Consider the following 6,000-nt stretch of genomic DNA (forward strand, 5'->3'; position numbering starts at 1 on the left):
TTTTGTGGGCTGATACATAAATAATGATTACAGTGTTTCAGGGCAGGGAGGTGGGATTATGTGGTGGGAAGGCCACTTTAGTTTCATTGTATACAATACAGAGCTATTTAGAATTTTATGGCGTGAATATTACTTTCAAAAGCTATGTTATTTGCAATGAAATGAAGTAGGATAGGATGAGTGTAAAGCTGATGTTCTCCTATGTAAACTAACACTCAATTCACAATAAAAACTTTAAAAAAAAAAGCTATGTTATGTGGAAAATGGCAAGCATATACAAAGGCTGAATTAAAAATAAGCAACTTAAAACTTATACAAAAGTAGAGAGAAAAGAATAATGATCGCATCATGGAAAATCTTGTTTCATTTACCTCCCCTCCCACTTCTCCCAACAGATTGTTGTTGTTAAGTGCTGTCTAGTCAGTTTTGACCCATAGCAATCCTGTATAAGGTTTCTGAGGAATGACTGGTAAGCTTGAATCACCAACCTTTATGTTCAAACCGACTTTGCAGTCAAGCTCATTAACTCACAGTGCCACACCAGGACTCCCCAAATAGATTATATAGCAGTAAATCTCAGATGTCAAATTTCATGATCTCACCTAAGTTTTTAAAACTAAATTGCTAATACTTTCAAATATATAATATGTCTTCAAATTCCCCATGTCTTCTCATTGTGCAAATACATCGTAGCACTTTCCCTGTATACAGTTCTCATTTGACATTTAAAATTTTGCATTACTTGTTAATTTTTTTATGTACTTAACTAGATTTTAATATTCTTAACGTTTGCTCATTAGAATACTCAGTGCATTGCCAGGTACCTATAAGTGTTACAGGCATATTTGTTAATTGAATTTTATTAAAATTATGTATAAATAGGTAATGAAAAGATTAACCCTATATAATCTAGCATTCCTGGTAAAAAACAAACAAACATAATTTTTTAGTGGTTACAAGAGGTAGTAAAAAAGGGGAGAAGGGAGTTTTGCTAACAGGACTTTGAGTTACTGATGGTAGAACCATTTGGAAAAGGAGAGTGAGAATGATTGCACAGCTTGAAGAAAGTAAGCAATGCCTCTGAATTGTACACATAGAAATGGTTGAATTGCTATCTATTTCCACCACAGCTGAAAATCAAACAACTCAATTCTTCTCAAGATTCTACTTTTACAAGCCCTATTTTCTCCTTCACCAAAAATCCAACTTCTTTGTACCCTTGGCTTTATGTGCCTTTTTCTTTTTGAAAATCTTGCTAGAGGGTTTTGAAAAGATCTGTTAAATCTAAGTCCCTTCACCAGACTTGAAATCATTTAAAGCAGGTCCTATATTCTTTTTCCTACACTAGAGTTTAAGTGTTTATCAAATTGTTGAGGCAGAGATTATTCATTCAGTTAACAGCCAGTTGGCAACAGAGGCAAGAATAGTATCTCATTTCTCCAACTGCTTGTTTAGTGCCTTGTACTGTAAGGCCCCAGCTGATTTTGCCTAGATACTTGACCAAACTTTAGTCAGGCCTCAAGAAATCTTCCAAATAAACTAGGCCTTAGTTCCCTAGTTCCCACCAAGGACAAGGCCAGACTTCAAAACTTCAATATCAAAAAGAATCCTTGAGAAATTTATAACGGTCAGACTGACCCAGGCAGTGATAATACAACAGCTGCAAACATCTGTCTTAGGAAAACATCCTGACCACACACTCACAATTAATTGTTCTATCCCATTCCAAAGCCAATTAATTTATAGAATAGAATGCTTGCTTCATGCCCAAACCAGTAGAAGTATAGATTATGAATCAGTAACCAATCAGAAACCGTACATATGCTGTTACACAAATCTGTCTCCTGAAAGCCTATAAAAACTTGTGTGTATAGTAAGTCAGGGTCGCCTTTGTCTCCTGTTTTAGGAGTCTGTGAAGGTGGACCCCAGCAAGTTGGAAATAAACCTCTTGCTATTGCATCAAACTAGAGTCCTGTTGATCTTTTGGGGTCTCCTACTGGATTAGGCCACAAGGGGTCCTAACAGTACTTAGTGATTTTCTATATATAAAGCATAGAAACTTAAGAAAATAAATGAAGGATGAGGCCTAGAGTCATATGATCTCTGCTTAAATCCTAATTTGACTATTTACTCACTGTTTGAACTGCCAAAGGAACTAATAAATCTGTTTTGGAAGAAGTGTAATCTTAGAAGTGAGGATAACAATATTATGGTAAGGAAACAGGAAAGAAATTACTTGTGACTGCTCAGAAAAGATCATTTGAACCATAAACAACCATCCAAATACAAAGGACAGGGGGGGCCTGGATACAAACAAAATAAGAGAGTATCTCTTAGTGTGTCCAAAACCTAGTGGTGATTGGGAGCCCTCCTTCCGTATTCAGGTACTCATTGTGGGTTGTTAACCATCAGCTACCTATTAAAGGACCCCCTTGACTGGTTTTCAGGGCAGGAGCAAGATTGGTTTTGTTAAGTATCCCAGTTGCCTCTGAAGTGGAATCCATCTTGAAATCTTACACTCCATCATGGATACCAGAGGCACACATCGCATGGGAAAAAAAGAGACAGGGAAATGACACACCAGTATGGAACTCTGCAAATGGAAAGCCATGTGAAATCATGGGAAACTGCCACTACAGCTTAACCTCTCACTATAAATCATCATAGACTGTGATCACAAGGAGACTGCTGTTTGTGGCATGTCTCTCCTTCAGGTATTCCTTTTCCGTATGCTAAAAAAACCCTCCTTTATACTATATTTCTATGTGACTTTCTAGTCTTCTGTAGCCTGACCTGGTATCAACAAGAACTTAATAGACTTCATTCCATATATTTTTGACATGTTATCAGGAGGGGCCAATTCCTGGTGAAGGACATTATGCTTATAAAGTACAGGATCAGTGGGAAAAAAACAAAAAGGCAGATCATCAAACCGAGATGGACTGACACAGTGGTTACAACAATGGGCTCAAACATAGCAATGAATGTGAAGATAGCACAGGACAAGTCCCTGCATGTTAGATCTTACACAGTGGTACCTAACAACAATGTGTCCACCCTTCAGCTTTAGGGTTTTAGTTGTAAAGTGGGAATAAAAATCATACTTGCCTCATAAAAGTGTTTTTAAAAAAATTAAATATAGAAAAAAGATCTTAAACAACAACAACTACAAGCAAATAGCCATGTCCAAATCTGCTCAATAATCTATCTCCCGTTTAAAGAGATAAGGGAAGAGTCATCCTATAGAATCACACAACAGATTAGCTCAGGAACATGCATAAATCTGGCTGGGATCTGGGACATCTGACAATTATCAGCATGGTTGGCCCTGTGAATGTTCCCTTGTGGGAAAACCACTCTCTGTAAGCAGGTCTGTAGTCATTGTTGGTCCTGGTCCATTCCCTCACCTGTATTCACTATCATGGCTTTCTCTTGTTTGCCTTGTATCGTAAAGAGCTGGATACAAATTGTTTACCTATTTTTAAACTTTTTCTTCTTTACACTGTAAACTTCAAGAGGGCAGGGACCAAACATATACTTTTTTTTTTTTAACTCTCTGTGTGGGTCCATGTGTGCATAACATCACACACAAATGTAGCATCCAGTATAAATGGAGCTGCATTTCATGCTTTCCTGTATACTTTCATTTAAACCTTATAATACATCCATCCTCTCAGAGTAGGCTCCCGTCAGGGACATCTACACAGAGTCCTAGTGTGGTCCTGTGGGTTAATATGCTGGACTGACAAAGATGTCAGTTGAGGACTAAGGTGTGCCTGACTCAAGCCATGGTATTTTCAATAATCTCATATGCATGTGAAAATTGGACAGCACATAATGAAGACTGCAGAAGAACTGATGCATTTGAGTTATGGTGTTGGAGAAGAATACTGAAAGTACCATGGACTGCTAAAAGAACAAATAGACCTATGTTTGATGAAGTACAGCCCGAGTGTTCCTTGAAAGCCAGGATGGCCAGACTTTGTCTCTCATACTTCAGAAATATTGTCAGGAGGGACCAGTCACTGGAAGAGGATATCACGTTTGGTAAGGTGGAGTGTCAGAGAAAAAGAGGAAGACCCTCAGTGAGATGGATTGGCAAAGTGGCACTATCAATGGGCTCAAGTGTAGCAACAATTGTGAGGCTGGCTGAGGACTGGGCAGTGTTTTGTTCTGTTGTGCATAGGGTCGCTATGAGTTGGTACCAACTTGATGGCACCTAACAACAACAACAACAACAACAACAGCAAGGTCATTTGAACTGTAAGATCAGCGGTACAAGCTTACCAGCCACTCCTTAGAAACCCTATATAAGGTGGCTATGAGTTGAAACAACTCAACCGTACTTAACAACAACAACCAGAGTAGGCAACTACTTTTTGTTTGTTCTCTTAAAAAAAGAAAATTGAGTTTGAAGGTATAAAGTACTATGGTAAAAATTCAGCCTCACTCATCACTAATGAACCACTTAAATATTTTCCAATTTGCATTGTTTTTGGATGATCCAAGGCAAACAATCCATGGCTTAGTCATATGATTGTGCCCTTATGGATCTTGGGGTCTTGAGAAGCTTTAAGCCCTGGTGATCCTCTCTTAGAAGAGAGGGGGAAGGAGAAATCTTTTTAAGCACCCATTACTTCATATAATTTTTGCTTCCATTTCTTGTTCTCAATTCATGCTGTGAAGCCAATGGGGAAATAGGACCTCATAGGGAGGAGAAGCTGTGTGAGAAATCAAGGGCATTTCCCAAGTAATACTTTCTCAATTTATAAGCAACAGCCAAAAGCAAATGTTTTGAGAAATGCCAAGACTAAGGTTTTTACAGTAAGAGCATACACAGTGCAATTTTTTGTTCCTTTAACTTGATTTCAGGGAAATCCTGATCACCCACTCTCTTCTTGTGGTCTTTCGTTTTAATCAGACAGCACAGTGAAGAGATATTTCACTTAGAACCCAAGTTCTTCATTTGTGAAATGACAGTGAGTGATAAGGTGGCTTCTGTAGGTCCTCCCACTGGAGGGGTTCTTGACTGTGATCTGATCATCTGTGAGCTCAGACACTCACAGTCATCCCATTGGCTATTTGCTAAAGAGAACCACTGAGTGCAATGGCACTTTATCTTTGATTTCACTCTGATGGCTTTAGCTAGTTAAATATTGGAAGTCAGATGGAGGCTTCCACTTTGAGCCAGGTCAGCGGCAAAGTCTATACTAGCAACAAAGCCAGATGCTTATTTTACCTTTGTTCAAAAAGTCTTATTTCTGCCTACTTTGCTTTTAAAAACTGTCTTTTGTGTATGTATTTCAGTAGTCACATACATTAGTTATCTCTCCATCTGGAATTTTCCTACTATGAAAATAAAGTAGTCAGATTGAATTTTATTTCACTGCATGGATAGGAAGTAATGAAGAGACATGTTCAACAAAGTAAAATGTATTATTAGAAACAAATGAAATTAAGTGTAGTTCTAGGCGTCCTATGTGACACTGTAGGATAAACACTGGACCACAAGGTCAGTTTGAACTTCCAGGTCAGTGGTTCAAATTCATTAGTGGCTCCTCAGAAACCCTATATAGGGTTGCTATGAGTTGGAACCAACTTAATGGCACTTAACAATAACAATAGGGAACTAATGGAGTTCTGGTAGAGCACCATAGGATAAGCATTGAGCCACATGGTTGGTTTGAACTGTAAGGTTGGTGGTTCAAACTCATCAGTCACTCTCTGGAAACCTTATACGGGGTCACTATGGGTTGGAATGGGTTCAAACTCATTAGTCACTCTTTGGAAATCCTATACGGGGTCACTATGGGATGGCATTTAACAACAACAACAAAATAAACTAGACAAGTGATTCTTCAACCTGAATATGCCCAGAATGATCTGGAAGCTATTTAAAATGCAGATTTCTAAATGGGGATAAGACTCTTGTGGTACAACAGTGAATACCTTCCATTAGGACTGACTGTGAGGGTCGGAAATATAGAGGCAGTTTTTTTT

At 38.3% G+C, this 6,000-nt stretch overlaps 1 protein-coding gene across 3 annotated transcripts in view; it reads right to left on the reverse strand.

Moving 5' to 3' along the window:
- Positions 1 to 6,000, reverse strand: part of MYT1L (myelin transcription factor 1-like) — a 399,784-nt gene that overhangs the window by 26,718 nt on the left and 367,066 nt on the right. The window lies entirely within an intron of this gene.

The sequence above is a fragment of the Chrysochloris asiatica genome, unplaced genomic scaffold (assembly GCF_000296735.1).
Source record: "Chrysochloris asiatica unplaced genomic scaffold, ChrAsi1.0 scaffold00058, whole genome shotgun sequence".
Taxonomy (NCBI): domain Eukaryota; kingdom Metazoa; phylum Chordata; class Mammalia; order Afrosoricida; family Chrysochloridae; genus Chrysochloris; species Chrysochloris asiatica.